This window comes from Saccopteryx bilineata, chromosome 4 (assembly GCF_036850765.1).
Source record: "Saccopteryx bilineata isolate mSacBil1 chromosome 4, mSacBil1_pri_phased_curated, whole genome shotgun sequence".
Taxonomy (NCBI): Eukaryota; Metazoa; Chordata; class Mammalia; order Chiroptera; family Emballonuridae; genus Saccopteryx; species Saccopteryx bilineata.
The window spans coordinates 37,328,615-37,345,356 of NC_089493.1; the positions used below are offsets into that span (position 1 = coordinate 37,328,615).

Here is a 16,742-nt window from a genome sequence, read left to right on the forward strand (position 1 = left end):
TCTCTTAGTTTCACTATTATGTCCTGCCTACGTATGGAATAATACAGTTCCTGGTTTTTTCTGATTTACTTATTTCGCTTCGTATCATGTAATCAAGATTCCACCATTTTGCTCTAAATGTTCCGATGTCATCATTTCTTATGGCTGAGTAGTATTCCATAGTGTGTATGTGCCACATCTTCTTTATCCAGTCATCTATTGATGGGCTTTTTGGTTGTTTCCATGTCCTGGCCACTGTGAACAGTGCTGCAATAAACATGTGGCTGCATGTGTCTTTACGTATCAATGTTTCTGAGTTTTTGGGATATATACCCAGTAGAGGGATTGCTGGGTCATAAGGTAGTTCTATTTTCATTTTTTTGAGGAACCACCATACTTTCTTCCATAATGGTTGTACTACTTTACATTCCCACCAACAGTGTATGAGGGTTCCTTTTTCTCCACAGCCTCTCCAACATTTGCTATTACCTGACTTGCTAATAACAGCTAATCGAACAGGTGTGAGGTGGTATCTCATTGCCGTTTTGATTTGCATTTCTCTAATAGCTAAAGAAGATGAGCATCTTTTTATATATCTGTTGGCCATTTGTATTTCTTCCTGGGAGAAGTGTCTATTCATATCCTCTTCCCATTTTTGTATTGGATTGTTTGTTTGTTTGTTGTTGAGTTTTATGAGTTCTTTGTATATTTTGGATATTAGGCCCTTATCTGAGCTGTTGTTTGAAAATATCATTTCCCATTTAGTTGGCTTTCTGTTTATTTTGTTATCAGTTTCCCTTGCTGAGCAAAAACTTCTTAGTCTGATGTAGTCCCATTCATTAATTTTTGCCTTCACTTCTCTTGCCATTGGAGTCAAATTCATAAAATGCTCTTTAAAACCCAGGTCCATGAGTTGAGTACCTATGTCTTCTTCTATGTACTTAATTGTTTCAGGTCTTATGTTTAGATCTTTGATCCATTTTGAGTTAATTTTTGTACAGGGGGAGAGACTGTAGTCCAGTTTCATTCTTTTGCATGTGGCTTTCCAGTTTTCCCAGCACCATTTATTGAAGAGGCTTTCTTTTCTCCATTGTGTGTTGTTGGCCCCTTTATCAAAAATTATTTGACTATATATATGTGGTTTTATTTCTGGACTTTCTATTCTGTTCCATTGGTCTGAGTGTCTATTTTTCTGCCAATACCATGCTGTTTTGATTGTCGTGGCCCTATAATAGAGTTTGAAGTCAGGTATTGTTATACCCCCAGCTTCATTCTTTTTCTTTAGGATTGCTTTGGCTATTCGGGGTTTTTTATAGTTCCATATAAATCTGATGATTTTTTGCTCGATTTCTTTAAAAAATGTCATTGGAATTTTGATGGGAATTGCATTAAATTTGTATATTGCTTTGGGTAATATAGCCATCTTGATTATATTTATTCTTCCTAGCCAAGAACAAGGTATATTCTTCCATCTCATTATATCTTTTTCGATTTCCCTTAACAATGGTTTATAGTTTTCATTATATAAGTCCTTTACATTCTTTGTTATGTTTATTCCTAAGTATTTTATTTTTTTTGTTGCAATTGTGAAGGGGATTATTCTTTTGAGTTCCTTCTCAGTTGTTTCATTGTTGGCATATAGAAAGGCTATTGACTTCTGTATGTTAATTTTGTATCCTGCGACCTTACTGTATTGGCTTATTGTTTCTAGTAGTCTTTTTGTGGATTCTTTGGGGTTTTCGATGTATAGGATCATATCATCTGCAAAAAGTGATACCTTTACTTCTTCTTTTCCGATATGGATGCCTTTTATTTCTTTGTCTTGTCTGATTGCTCTGGCTAGAACCTCTAGTACCACATTAAATAAGAGTGGAGAGAGTGGACAACCCTGTCTTGTTCCTGATTTAAGGGGGAAAGCCTTCAGTTTAGTGCCATTTAATATGATGTTAGCTGATGGTTTATCATATATGGCCTTTATCATGTTGAGATATTTTCCTTCTATACCCATTTTGTTGAGAGTCTTAAACATAAAATTGTGTTGTATTTTATCGAAAGCCTTTTCTGCGTCTATTGATAAGATCATGTGGTTTTTGTTCTTTGTTTTGTTGATATAGTGTATTACATTAACCGTTTTACGTATGTTGAACCATCCTTGAGATTCTGGGATGAATCCCACTTGATCATGATGTATTATTTTTTTAATATGTTGTTGTATTCGATTTGCTAGTATTTTGTTTAGTATTTTAGCATCTGTATTCATTAGAGATATTGGTCTGTAGTTTTCTTTATTTGTGCCATCCTTGCCTGGTTTTGGTATGAGGGTTATGTTGGCCTCATAAAATGTGTTTGGAAGTATTGCTTCTTCTTCAATTTTTTGGAAGACTTTGAGTAGAATAGGAACCAAGTCTTCTTTGAATGTTTGATAAAATTCGCTGGTATAGCCGTCAGGGCCTGGACTTTTATTTTTGGGGAGGTTTTTAATGGTTTTTTCTATTTCTTCTCTACTGATAGGTCTGTTTAGGCTTTCTGCTTCTTCTTGACTCAGTCTAGGAAGGTTGTATTGTTCTAGGAATTTATCCATTTCTTCTAGGTTGTTGAATTTAGTGGCATAAAGTTTTTCATAGTATTCTACAATAATTCTTTGTATATCTACGGTGTCCGTGGTGATTTCTCCTCTTTCATTTTGTATTTTGTTTATATGAGTTCTTTCTCTTTTTTCCTTGGTAAGTCTTGCCAAGGGTTTGTCAATTTTGTTGATCTTTTCAAAGAACCAGCTCCTTGTTCTATTAATTTTTTCTATAGTTTTTCTGTTCTCTAATTCATTTATTTCTGCTCTGATTTTTATTATCTCCTTTCTTCGGCTGGTTTTGGGTTGTCTTTGTTCTTCTTTTTCTAGTTCCTTAAGGTGGGAAGTTAAGTGGTTCACTTGGGCTCTCTCTTGTTTGTTCATATATGCCTGAAGCGATATGAACTTCCCTCTTATCACTGCTTTTGCTGCATCCCATAGATTCTGGTATGTCGTATTGTCATTTTCATTAGTCTGTATATATCTTTTGATCTCTGCACTTATTTCTTCTTTGACCCATTCATTTTTTAAAAGTATGTTGTTTAGTTTCCACATTTTTGTGGGATTTTTTTCCTCTTTTTTGCAGTTGAATTCTAGTTTCAAGGCTTTATGATCAGAAAATATGCTTGGTACAACTTCAATTTTTCTGAATTTGCTGATATTGTTTTTGTGGCCCAACATATGGTCAATTCTTGAGAATGATCCATGTACACTGGAGAAAAATGTATACTCAGTCACTTTGGGATGAAATGTCCTGTAGATGTCTATCATATCCAGGTGCTCTAGTGTTTTGTTTAAGGCCACTATGTCTTTGTTGATTCTGTTTGGATGACCGATCTAGAGCCGTCAGCGGTGTATTGAGGTCTCCAAGTATGATTGTATTTTTGTCAGTTTTTGTTTTAAGATCAATAAGTAGCTGTCTTATATATTTTGGTGCTCCTTGGTTTGGTGCATATATATTAAGAATTGTTATGTCTTCTTGATTCAGTGTCCCCTTAGCCATTATGAAATGGCCATTTTTGTCTCTGAGTACTTTTCCTGTCTTGTAGTCAGCATTATCCGATATGAGTATTGCTACACCTGCTTTTTTTTGGATGTTATTTGCTTGGAGTATTGTTTTCCAGCCTTTCACTTTGAATTTGTTTTTATCCTTGTTACTTAGATGAGTTTCCTGTAGGCAGCATACAGTTGGATTTTCTTTTTTAATCCATTCTGCTACTCTGTGCCTTTTTATTGGTGAGTTTAATCCGTTTACATTTAGTGTAATTATTGATACTTGTGAGTTCCCTATTGCCATTTTATATCTTGCTTTCTGTTAGTTTTGTGTCTTGTTTGATCCTTCTCTTTCGTTTTTCTATCTTTTGTTTTTATTTGGTTGTATTCCATACATCTTTCCTCTGTTGCTATCTTTTTTATCTCATGTGCTTCTGTGGTGGTTTTTTCAATGGTGGTTACCTTTGAGTAATGAAAAGGGTCCCTACCCTGTTCATTGTAGCGAACTATTTTGTGAGTACTTTTGCACTCCATCGTCCTTTGCTACTGTTAATCTCCATCTTCTCCCCCTCTTTCTTTTTGTTGTTGTCACAGTTTAAATTTGGTTTTATTGTGTTCTTCTTGGAGCTTTTACTTGTGGCTCTGTTTTTTTTTGTTCTTTGTATCTGATTGGAGAACCCCCTTTAGTAATTCCTGGAGTGGGGGTTTTCTGATGCACATATCTTATTTTAAAGTAAAAAAACAAAACGGGAACAAATATTGGGTTGGGGAATAAGTTCGTAGTGTTTTTACCGAAGACTTTTATTTAAACAAAAAACAATAATTATATCAATAAGTTAATCAATTATATATTCGCCGTTGCTATTTACAACCTCTTCCCACCTCTCGACCAATTTGTTGTTGCGGTTCCGCCAAAAATCGCCTGGTATGGTGTCAAAGAAGTTGTTGAGCCAGTTTTTAAGGACCTCTTTGTTATGGAAGGTAACGCCCTTCATATAGTTTGACAGGAAGCTGAAAAGATGGTAATCGGTCGGTGCAAGGTCCGGAGAATACAGCGGATGCTGAAGGACCTCCCATTCGAGCTCTTGGAGTGCGGCTTTGACGACTTGTGCAACATGGGCCCTGGCGTTGTCGTGAAGGAGTATGGTTTGACCATGTCGACCAGGTCTTTTCAGTCGAATAGCCTCATTCACGCGGTGTAGCTGGGCAATGTAGAGCTCCTTGTTGACCGTGGCATTCTTTTCGAGCATTTCCCAGTTCTTCATCGAATTCAGAAGACCTTCCGCTGCGGCACGTGTCATCGACGTCAAAGTCGCCATTTTTGAACTTTGCAAACCATTTCTGTGCTGTAGACTCGCCCATGACACCTTCTCCATACATGTCGCAAACATCCCGGGCTGCTTTGGCAGCTTTTTGACCTCGATGAAAAGCAAAGAAGAGCAGGTGTCAAAAATGTTGATTTTTGCCTCCTGGGTATTCCATTTCTAAGCCTCAAAATTAGTAAAAAATTAAATAACTCAAAAATACAATTAACATAGTTTTGTAGAGCAGAAAGAGTTTTATCGAATGAATACTTACCCTTTGCCAAACAGCAAACAAATCGTTGTAAAATAAAAGAAAATATAAAAACGCTACGAACTTATTCCCCAACCCAATACAATATTTAAAATAACAAGTAAATTTAAATCAACAAACTGACCAGTATTTCAGTGGGAACTATGCTCCTCTCACTGACCACAATGAAAGAGGTGCCCCTTCTGGAAGTGCAGCGGGGGACGGATAAATGGCTTCAGGGGGCCGCATGCGGCCCGTGGACTGTAATTTGGGGACCCCTGGTCTAGATACTTTGTGTCTCAGATGAGTTGTGTTTAATTTTTGGACCTGTCACTAGGTAGCAGTAGTAATCAATGCCAAGGGCAAGGCACGCAATTATTTAAAGGGAGTTTGATAGTTAAGTCTAAGGTAAGCATTTTTATATGTTTAGTAAAGTTACAATCAGCAGTACATTATTTCTGCTCCTTTTTATCCTTTACATTTTGAAGTACTTATAAAATGCTCTATAAAGTAAGTGTAAAATTTTTTCTCTTAATATCCAGCTTTTGCAGGATGGTCCAAAAATTATGCCTTTTGTTGGTTATTTCTCTGATGTTAGGATCTTTCACTGTGTTCAGAATAGAGGAAATTAATTTAGAACTTAACTAGATTCTGATCTTCCCATGATGTGACACAAAGAGGCTGAGAGAGCTGATGTGTCCTACTATATCTAGAGTATAAAGCTGTAACATTTATGTTTAAGGGTTTTACCACTGTTTTATTTGTTTCAGCAGATCCCTTTAAAAAAATTTTTATTTGTTGATTTTAGAGAAAGAGTAAGGGAGAGGGGGAGAGAGAAAGAGAGAGATAGAAACATCGATTGTTCTTGCATTTATTTATGCATTCATTGGTTGGTACTTGTATGTGCTTTGACCGGAATCAAACCCGCAACTTTGATGTATTGGAACAATTCTCTAACCAACTGAGCTACCCAACATTTCTATGGTATTCCAGAGTTTAGATTTTTGGGAGACAGAGGTGTGGGGAATTGGCTGTAAGCTGACAGTCTGCCCAACCCCCCTCCTCACTTGCCTGATTAGGTTACAAAAGGCTGTTAAGCTGTGGTGCTGGATTGTTTACACTACCTTCCATGTTCCCCGGAAAGACTGGAGGCAAGTTTCTTCTATCCTTTGTTTGGTGTAAAGTTAAGATGATATGTATGGTGGGGGTTTTCTGCACTCAACACAATTAAGAGTAAAAAGAAAGGAATTTTTCAATGTATTGATGAGGAAATGAGAGTTTGCCTTTCAAATGTATGCCCAAACTTTGAAGAAATCACTCAGACACATCAGGCTTATGTTTCTCATAAACACAAGAATGAAAAAAACTTAACACATTCATGCCAGGACCTGCCAAATTTACTAAATCTTACTAAGAATGTATCTATACATATAAAAAGAAAACTTTTTTGTCTTTTTAAATTTTTTAACCCTTTTTTTATGAATTCTAAAAAGCATAACTCAAAAAATATAACAAAAATTTTTTAAATGTTTTTTAATGTCAGAATAAATTGAATTTTGTCATATTTCGTTTAATTACCATAAAAGCACGCTTGGATTTTATATATTTTTCTTTAATATTTGACTTAATTATTATAACATATTTCTCAGAAATTTGTATATAGTGCGCCTACAATTATTTGTAGGATTTTAAATACGCCCGACTTCAAAAAGTTTGAGAACCACTGCATTAATGGGTTGCTTCCTGTGTGAGCCCTGACTACAGATTGAACATTCAACCTTGTTGTTTCAGATGATGCTCTTAACCGACTGAGCTGACAGGCCAGGACCTTGAATTCACATAACAGAACGGGCCAGGACCATTTTGTTATGTGAATCCCACTTGACAATATTTAGTTGGCCTGAACCCCAATATAATGTTTATGTAAATATATTTCTCTGTTCTCATGGTTAACAACTTGGGAGATATATGTATACAATAGATATATATTAGATTTTATATCTGATAGTTTATTCTACAAGTTTATTATTTGATACTGTTGTATTTCTTTTTTTTTTTTTAATATTTTTTTTTTAATTTTTTTTTTTTTTTAGATTTTATTTATTCAATTTTCAGAGAGGAGAGAGAGAGAGAGAAACAGAGAGAGAGAGAGAGAGAGAGAGAGAGAGAGAGAAAGGGGAGGAGCAGGAAGCATCAACTCCCAAATGTGCCTTGACCAGGCAAGCCCAGGGTATTGAACAGGCAACCTCAGCGTTCCAGGTCGATGCTTTATCCCACTGCGCCACCACAGGTCAGGCGATACTGTTGTATTTCTATGAAATTCTCTATGCTGACATTTGTCTTTTTTTTTCTTCTTCGTGCCAGGCATCATTCTGAGCATTTAGGATATAGTAATTTATTTGTTAAAACAACCCTGTGAGGTTAGAACTGTTCTCCTCTGCTTAAAGAATAGGAAGCTGAAACACATACGTACTAAACCCAGGATTTTAACCCTCGCAGTCTGGCTGTTTACCCATTTTCTTTTTTTTCTATTTTGGGAGAGAGAGAAGCATCAACTCGTAGTTATATTACTTTTAGTTGTTTATTGATTGCTTCTCATGTGTGCCTTGACCAGGGGGCTCCAGCCGAGCTAAACACTCCTTGCTCAAGCCAGCCACTTTGGGCTCAAGCCAGCCACCTTTTGCTCAAACCAGCAATTAAGGATCATGATCGCATGCTTAAGCCGGCAACCCTGTGCTCAAGCTGGTGAGCCAGAGCTCAAGCCGATGAGCCCATGCTCAAGCTGGAGACCTTGGGGGTTTCGAACCTGGGACCTCAGCATTCCAGGTTGACAATCTATCCACTGCACCAACACAGGTTAGGCTATATACCCATTTCTTAATTATCATGAAATACCTGTTTTTCTAAGCCTCAGTTTTCTCATTTAAAAAGCAGTATTGATATAAAAACCCTATTTTTTAGGGTTATTTTAGGGTTAAATGAGGCAGTAGGTTTGAAGAGACTAATTTGAAACCTAGATATTAATAATGTAATATTAGCTGCTGGCTACTTTTTTTTTCTGTTCTCCTTTAGTTTTTATTCTTGTACTACTCATTCTTTTTTTTTTTTTTTAAGTTGTTTTTTTATTTTTTTATTTTTATTTATTTATTTATTTACAGAGACAGAGAGTGAATCAGAGAGAGGGATAGACAGGGACAGACAGACAGGAACGGATAGAGATGAAAAGCATCAATCATTCGTTTTTCATTGCGTTGCGCGTTGCAACACCTTAGTTGTTCATTGATTGCTTTCTCATATGTGCCTTGACCGCGGGCCTTCAGCAGACCAAGTAACCCCTTGCTGGAGCCAGCGACCTTGGGTTCAAGTTGATGGGCTTTTGCTCAAACCAGAAGCTGGCGACCTCGGGGTCTTGAACCCGGGTCTTCTGCATCCCAGTCCGACGCTCTATCCACTGCGCCACCGCCTGGTCAGGCTTGTACTACTCATTCTTAAACAGTGGTGTTCCAGGGTTTCATTCTTAATATGCTGCTTGTTCTTTTTTATTTTTTTTTCAGAGCCAAAATTTTGCTTTATTGAAAAATGCTTGGCAGACAAAGAAATTACAACCAAATGTCCAAAGCATTGAACAAATGGTTTTACAGCTTTGACTCTAATACATTAAACTGCTTATAAAAAGGAGAAAATATCTGGGGGAAAAAGTGAAGTTAAAATGATTTTTAGCCTGATCAGCGGTTGCACAGAAGATAGAGCATCAACCCAGAATGCTGAGGTCCCTGGTTCAGAATTCCGAGGTTGCCAGCTTGCGTGTGGGTGTGTCAGCTTGAGAAGGGCTCAGTGGCTTGAGCATGGGATCATTAACATGATCCCAAGGTCGCTGACTTGAGCCTATAGGCTGCTGGCTTGAGCAAGGGGTCACTGGCTTGGCATGAGCCCCCTCAGTCAAGGCGCACGTGAGACGCAATCAACGAACAACTAAAGTGAAGCTATGAGTTGATGTTTCTCATCTCTCTTCCCCCTCTTCCTCTCCCTTCCCCCTCTTCCTCTCCCTTTCTGCCCCTCTCTCTCTTTCTCTAAAAAAAATTTTTTTAAAGATGACTTTTCTCTTACAAATAGATAAAAGGAAAATTTATTAAAATCTATTTCACAATGCTTTTTAAATGATTTTTAATAAAAAATAGTTCAAGGAATTAATAAAACCTATTTTTCAGAATTCAGTAAAAAACAGCTTATTGACTTAAGATTTCTCTCTTCAAAGATGAAGTTAACTCAATTGGCATCTATTTTGATCAAAAGCAGAAGTAACAAACTGCCAAGCTACTCCATGACTAGAATTGAGAAAACCTATGGAAGGTGGTCATAAGAGGAGCAGGTGCTTCACTAAGTGTTACCACTCAGGTTCCAAATTCAGAGAAGAGATTTTTTAATGTCTAACAAATAGCACCAGGAATATGATGTTCATGAAATTCTTCAAGACTCTGAGGGCCTTCAGAATAAATTTGGAAAGCTGCGCCTGACCTGTGGTGATGCAGTGGATAAAGTGTCAACCTAGAACACTGAGGGTGCCAGTTCAAATCCCTGGGATTGCCTGCTCAAGGCACATAAAGGAAGCAACTACTGTGAGTAGATGCTTCCTGCTTCTTCCCACTTTTTCTCACTCTCCCTCTTTCTCTCTCTCACTCCTCCATCCAAAAATCAATAAATAAAATCTAAAATAAAAAAATTTGCAAAGGTCCAATTACATTTAAGATGCGGGATGTAATGAACAAAATGAATTAACAAAGCAAAATAGAGACAGACACATAGATAGAGAGCAGGCGGACAGCTGTGTTGGGGTGTGGAGGGATTGAGCAAAAAAGAGAAAGAAAAAAACTACAACAGCGTGGTGATTGCCAGGGGCAGGGTGGTAGAGGATGGTGGAGCAATATGTGGGGTGATAAATGGTGTGGCTATTAGAGTTTTGTGGTCCCATCTACATTTTGGTAATATTTGTTCTAGTTCTCTGAAACATATCATTGGTATCTTGATTGATAGGAATTATGTTGACTATTTGCCTTGGGTAATATGGACATTTTAATGCTGGTAATTCTCCCTGTCCATGAACACAGTTGACCTGCTTGCTGTTTTATATCATTCTGTATAATTCCCGGTCAGGGTGTTCATCCACTTTCCTAGGTATTTTTTGTTGTTAATTTTTATTTATTGATTTTAGCAAGAGAGGAAGGATGGAGATAGAGTGACAGGAACATTGATCTGTTCCTGCATGTGCCCAGACCAGGGATCAAACCAGCAATCTCTGTGCTTACAGACAATACTCTAACCCTGTGGTCCCCAACCTTTTTTGGGCCACGGACCGGTTTAATGTCAAAATATTTTCACAGAACGGCCTTTAGGGTGGGACGGATAAATGTATCATGTGACCGAGACAAGCGTCAAGAGTGAGTCTTAGACGGATGTAACAGAGGGAATCTGGTCACTTTTTAAAAATAAAACATCGTTCAGACTTAAATATAAATAAAACGGAAATAATGTAAGTTATTTATTGTTTCTCTGCGGACCGGTAGCGGCCCGGGGGTTGGGGACCACTGCTCTAACCAGCTGAGCTATCCAGCCAGGGCCTCTTTCCTAGGTTTTAACTACTGCCTAATTTGTATAGTCTGATGACCCAATCTCATACTATCCCCCCTGAGCTGTATGTAGACTAATATATCCAAGTGTCCGCTGTACATCTGCCCTTGGCTATCCACACACTTTCCTTAGGCTTGTTATGGGTAAAAGTGTGAAAGGATTTTTAATCGAAAATGGAACTGAAAGATAGGAAATGGAGAATATCGAGCATGTGCCTTCAGAAAAATGAAAGACTGGGAGATTGATTTCCTGCAATATCTAATTTATAAAAGATTGAAGCTTTTCCTCCAACCAATGAGAATCTGCCAAGAATCTCTCTTGATCTTTTTTTTTATTTTTGTGACAAAGACGGAGAGACAGAGAGAGGGACAGATAGGGACAGACAGACAGGAAGGGAGAGAGATGAGAAGCATCAGTTCTTTGTTGCAGCACCTTAGTAGTTCATTGATTGCTTTCTCATATGTGCCTTGACCATGGGCCTTCAGCAGACCGAGTGACCCCTTGCTCAAGCCAGCAATCTTGGGCTCAAGCTGGTGAGCCTTGCTCAAACCAGATGAGCCTGTGGTCAAGCTGGCAACCTTGGGATTTCAAACCTGAGTCCTCTGCGTCCCAATCCAACACTTTTCCAGGGGTCGGGAACCTATGGCTCGTGAGTCAGGTGTGGCTCTTTTGATGGCTGCATCTGGCTCACAGACAAATCTTTAATAAAAATAGTAATAATGTTGCCTGACCTGTGGTGGCGCAGTGGATAAAGCGTCGACCTGGAAATGCTGAGGTCTCCGGTTCGAAACCCTGGGCTTGCCTGGTCAAGGCACATATGGGAGTTGATGCTTCCAGCTCCTCCCCCCTTCTCTCTCTCTGTTTCTCTCTCCTCTCTCTCCCTCTCTATCTCTCCCTCTCCCTCTCTCTCTCCTCTCTAAAAATGAATAAATAAAAAAAATAAAAAAATAATAATAATGTTAAAAATATAAACCATTCTCATGTATTACAATCTATTCATTTCCTACTGCTCATGTTCATGGTTGCGGGTGGCTAGAGCCAATCACAGCTGTCCTCTAGGACAACACCAATTTTTTTTTTAAACTTTTTTTTTAATTTTTATTTATTTATTTATATTTTTTACAGAGACAGAGAGTGAGTCAGAGAGAGGGATAGACAGGGACAGACAGACAGGAACGGAGAGAGATGAGAAGCATCAATCATTAGTTTTTCATTGCGCGTTGCAACACCTTAGTTGTTCATTGATTGCTTTCTCATATGTGCCTTGACTGAGGGCCTTCAGCAGACCGAGTAACCCTTTGCTCAAGCCAGCGACCTTGGGTTCAAGCTGGTGGGCTTTTGCTCAAATCAGATGAGCCCACGCTCAAGCTGGTGACCTCGGAGTCTCGAACCCGGGTCCTCTGCATCCCAGTTCGACGCTCTATCCACTGCGCCACCGCCTGGTCAGGCCAATTTTTTTTTTTTTTTTAAGTTTTTTTACTTACTGATTTCAGTGAGAGGAAAGGGGGGAGAGGGAGAGAGAGCACTGAGCTGTTCCTGTATGTGCCCTGACAGGGAACAGAGCCAGCAACTTGGTGCTTCAGGATGGCACTCTAACCAACCGAGCCATCCAGCCAGGGCGGGACAACACCAAATTTTTATTGGGTAATGCATAATGTACATGGGTCGTTGTATGGCTCTCACGGAATTATATTCTTTTATTTTGTGTGTGTGTGTGTGTGTGACAGAGACAGAGTCAGATAGGGACAGACAGGAAGGGAAAGAGACAAGAAGCATTGATTCTTTGTTGTGGCACCTTAGTTGTTCACTGATTGCTCTCTCACATGTGCCTTGACCAGGGGGCTACAGCATACCAAGTGACCCCCTGCTCGAGCCAGCAACCTTGGGCTCAAGCTGATGAGCTATACTCAAACCAGATGAGCCCGCGCTTAAGCCAGCGACCTCCAGGTCTCCAACCTGGGTCCTCCGCGTTCCAGTTCGACATTCTATCCACTGCGCCACTGCCTGGTCAGGCCAGAATTACATTTTAAAATATGTGGCGTTCATGGCTCTCTCAGCCAAAAAGTTTCCGACCCCTGCTCTATCCACTGCGCCGCCGCCTGGTCAGGCTCTCTTGATCTTTGAACTTAGTGAGCTCACTACCTGGCTTTTTCTTGAACTTTCCCCTTTTGCCCTTCTTGCCCATAAAAGCAACCAGACCTAAGCCATCAATAGTCTTGCCTGTAGTTAGTTTTCTGTGGTTTGCTTGTCCAGAATTGCAGTTCCTCTGCTATTCCTGAATAAATTTCCTCAATTTTTGGTTATTCGGGCTTATTTCAGTTTACCTTTTTTTTTTTTTTAAGGTTGACATTACATTGTGTCAGAAGTGGGATCTAAAGGAGCAACCACCTGAGACCACCAAGGAATGACAGTCTCTGGAATTGAGTCAGGCACCCGCACTTGAGCCCTGTGTACTGTTGGCTCCCACAAGTCACCATAACTTCTGGTTCGGTAAGTCTCTTCTCAGGTCTTGAGCTTCCTCCTTTTGGTCAAGATCTGACTTTATTTAGGTCTTGGATAGAGACAAATTGTCCTGGTGAGCACTCTTTGTTTCTGATATTGGAATCTCAGTCATGTGAATGTTCTAAGGGTGCCCATCTTAGGGGGACTCTTGCTAGTTATGTTTTAAAATTATGCTCATCCTTTCTCATGCTTTTGTTTTTACTAAAGGGCCAGTTTTACAGGGTAACTTAGAACTCCAGTGGGCATTATGGAGAATTTTTGATGTCCCCAAACTTGTTCTTCTCTGAACTAAGAGATCTGGCTACAAAATTAATCTAAATGGAAAAGTTATTTTAATTGGTATGTGGAGGCTTCTAAAGGTGTTGGATTTCTAAATTGCTTCCTTAGAATATACTTTTTCCCAATTGACTAAAGTAAATAAATAACTAAATATGGGTAAAAAACAACAACCAAAAGCCACAGGCGTCTCCTTTGTGCTAACCAAGGGCCCTCCTAACCCTACTGCTCCACTTCTTCTATGTCCCTTTCTGCCGCCTCCTCTAACCAAGGGCCCTCCTAACCCTACTGCTCCTCTTCCTCTATGTCCCTTTCTGCCACCTCCTCTAACCAAGGGCCCTCCTAACCCTACTGCTCCTCTTCCTCTATGTCCCTTTCTGCCACCTCCTCTAACCAAGGGCCCTCCTAACCCTACTGCTCCTCTTCCTCTATGTCCCTTTCTGCCACCTCCTCTAACCAAGGGCCCTCCTAAACCCTCCCCTCTATCTTAGCTTCCTTTTCTATTACCTAAACCTCACTAAGCAAGTCTGTTAAAACTTTCCTTTCAAAATTAGACCTTCTGAGGATCCTACTAAGTCACCCTAGATTTCCTACATCCTGTAAACAAAGGCTGAACTTAGGGCTGTAATTAAAGATTTTCCAAAGGGGATTGAGGATCCCCATAGATTTGCGGAGGAATTCAATATTGTAACCCTAATTTACCAAACTGATCTCTCCAGTCTTTATCAGTTAATCCACTTGGATTTCATTTAACACTGTTGTTTTTTTTATAATAATTTTATTTTTTTAATGGGCTGACATCAATAAATCAGGATACATATATTCAAAGATAACAAGTCCAGGTTATCTTGTCGTTCAATTATGTAGCGTACCCATCACCCAAAGTCAGATTGTCCTCTGTCACCTTCTATCTTGTTTTCTTTGTGCCCTTCCCCCTCCCCCTTTCCCTCTCCCATTCCTCCCTCCCCCCCCCCAACCACCACACTCTTAATCAATATCTCTTAGTTTCACTTTTATGTCCCACCTACGTATGGAATAATGCAGTTCCTGGTTTTTTCTGATTTACTTATTTTGCTTCGTATCATGTTATCAAGATCCCACCATTTTGCTGTAAATGTTCCGATGTCATCATTTCTTATGGCTGAGTAGTATTCCATAGTGTATATGTGCCACATCTTCTTTATCCAGTCATCTATTGACGGGCTTTTTGGTTGTTTCCATGTCCTGGCCACTGTGAACAATGCTGCAATAAACATGGGGCTGCATGTGTCTTTACATATCAATGTTTCTGAGTTTTTGGGGTATATACCCAGTAGAGGGATTGCTGGGTCATAAGGTAGTTCTATTTTCAGTTTTTTGAGGAACCACCATACTTTCTTCCATAATGGTTGTACTACTTTACATTCCCACCAACAGTGTATGAGGGTTCCTTTTTCTCCACTGCCTCTCCAACATTTGCTATTACCTGTCTTGCTAATAATAGCTAATCGAACAGGTGTGAGGTGGTATCTCATTGCCGTTTTGATTTGTATTTCTCTAATAGCTAAAGAAGATGAGCATCTTTTCATATATCTGTTGGCCATTTGTATTTCTTCCTGGGAGAAGTGTCTGTTCATATCCTCTTCCCATTTTTTTATTGGATTGTTTAACACTGTTTTTTGTGGGGGTTTTTTATTTTATTTTTTCAAGGACAGAGAGAGGGATAGACAGGGACAGACAGACAGGAACAGAGAGAGATGAGAAGCATCAATTATCAGTTTTTCGTTGTGACACCTTAGTTGTTCATTGATTGCTTTCTCATAGGTGCCTTGACCGCAGGCCTTCAGCAGACCGAGTGACCCCTTGCTGGAGCCAGCAACCTTGGGTCCAAGCTGGTGAGCTTTTGCTCAAACCAGATGAGCCAGCGTTCAAGCTGGCAACCTCAGGGTCTTGAACCTGGGTCCCCCGCATCCCAGTCCAATGCTCTATCCACTGCGCCACCACCTGGTCAGGCTGAATTAGAATTGTTGGTTGGGGAAACCTTGAACAATCCTTAGGGTTTAAGTCAGTGCCCTGATCAGGGATCGAACCAGCAACTTCTGCACTTTGGGACTGTGTTCTAACCAACTGAGCTATCCAGCCAGGGCCAGAAATTTTCAATTTTAATGAAATCAATTTCTTCTTTTCTGATTAATGCTTTTGGCATTCTAAGAAATCTTTATCTAACCCAGGGCCTTAGTTTTCCTGGGGTTTTTTTCTTAGAAGTTTTGTAGTTCTTGCTCTCACAATTAATTTTACGTGAATTTTTATTCCTTATTCTGATTTATTCTTTATCTGGTATTAATAAACCATTAGAGATTTCTTCTTATTAGTGTTTGTATGGTATATCTTTTTCTGTTCATTTACTTTTAGCCTACTTTGTATTTAAATAGTTTTTCTTTTTATTTTTAGATAACTTATAATTGGGTCTTACTTCTCCCCTTTCTCCCAATCCGAAAATTTCTGCCTTTCATTTGAGGTGTTTCAGACCATTTATATTTAATGTAATTATTGCCATGGTTGAATTTAAATTTACTAGTTTGCTAGTTTTTTCTAGCTTGTTTTCTATTTTTCTCATCAGTTCTTTGTTCCTTTTTTGTTATTTTCTTGCCTTCTTTTGGATTGAGTGTTTTTTATGATTACATTTTATCTCTACTATTGGTTAATTTTACTTCTTAAACTGTTTTTGAAAAAAGTATTTTTTTTTGTGTGGTTCCCCGAGGTTTGTTTATTGTTTATTTTTAAGTGAGAGGAGGCAAGATATAGAGACAGACTCCCACATGCACCTGGGCCAGGATCCACCTGGCAACCCCCATCTGGAGCTGATGCTTGAATTGTCTGAGCTGTCCTCAGCGCCCAGTACCTACGCTCAAAACAGTTGAGCCACTGGCTGTGAGAGGGGAAGAGGAAGAGAAGGGGGAGAGGCTGGGGAAGAGAAGCAGATGGTTGCTTCTCACGTGTGCCTGACCTGGGATCCAACCTGAGACTGCCGCACGCAGGGCCGATGCCAACCCAGGGTTCCTCTAGGTTTACAATGTTTGTTTTTAACTTGTCAACATCTACCTTCAATAAGATAATGCTATTTTATGTTGTAAGAATCTTGCAACATTTTCCATTTCCTCCTATTACTATTGCTGTCATGTATTTTACTTTTAGTAACCCCTCAATATATAGTTACTGGTTTTTTTGCTTTAGCCATTTAAATATATAGTTATTAAGATTTTATTTA

The 16,742-nt window shown here is 39.1% G+C and overlaps 1 protein-coding gene across 11 annotated transcripts in view; it reads left to right on the top strand.

The window, feature by feature from the left end:
• The window catches only part of WDR89 (WD repeat domain 89), a 59,110-nt gene that overhangs the window by 15,906 nt on the left and 26,462 nt on the right, over positions 1 to 16,742 (top strand). For 9 of the 11 annotated variants that reach the window (XM_066276355.1, XM_066276346.1, XM_066276347.1 and 6 more), the window contains one exon: positions 13,060 to 13,207. The gene's annotated coding sequence lies outside the window, so the exon portion shown is untranslated. Of the gene's footprint in view, positions 1 to 4,558; positions 4,982 to 9,375; positions 9,709 to 13,059; positions 13,208 to 16,742 lie in introns of those variants that run through there. The other 2 variants (XM_066276353.1, XM_066276354.1) reach the window with 2 other exon arrangements.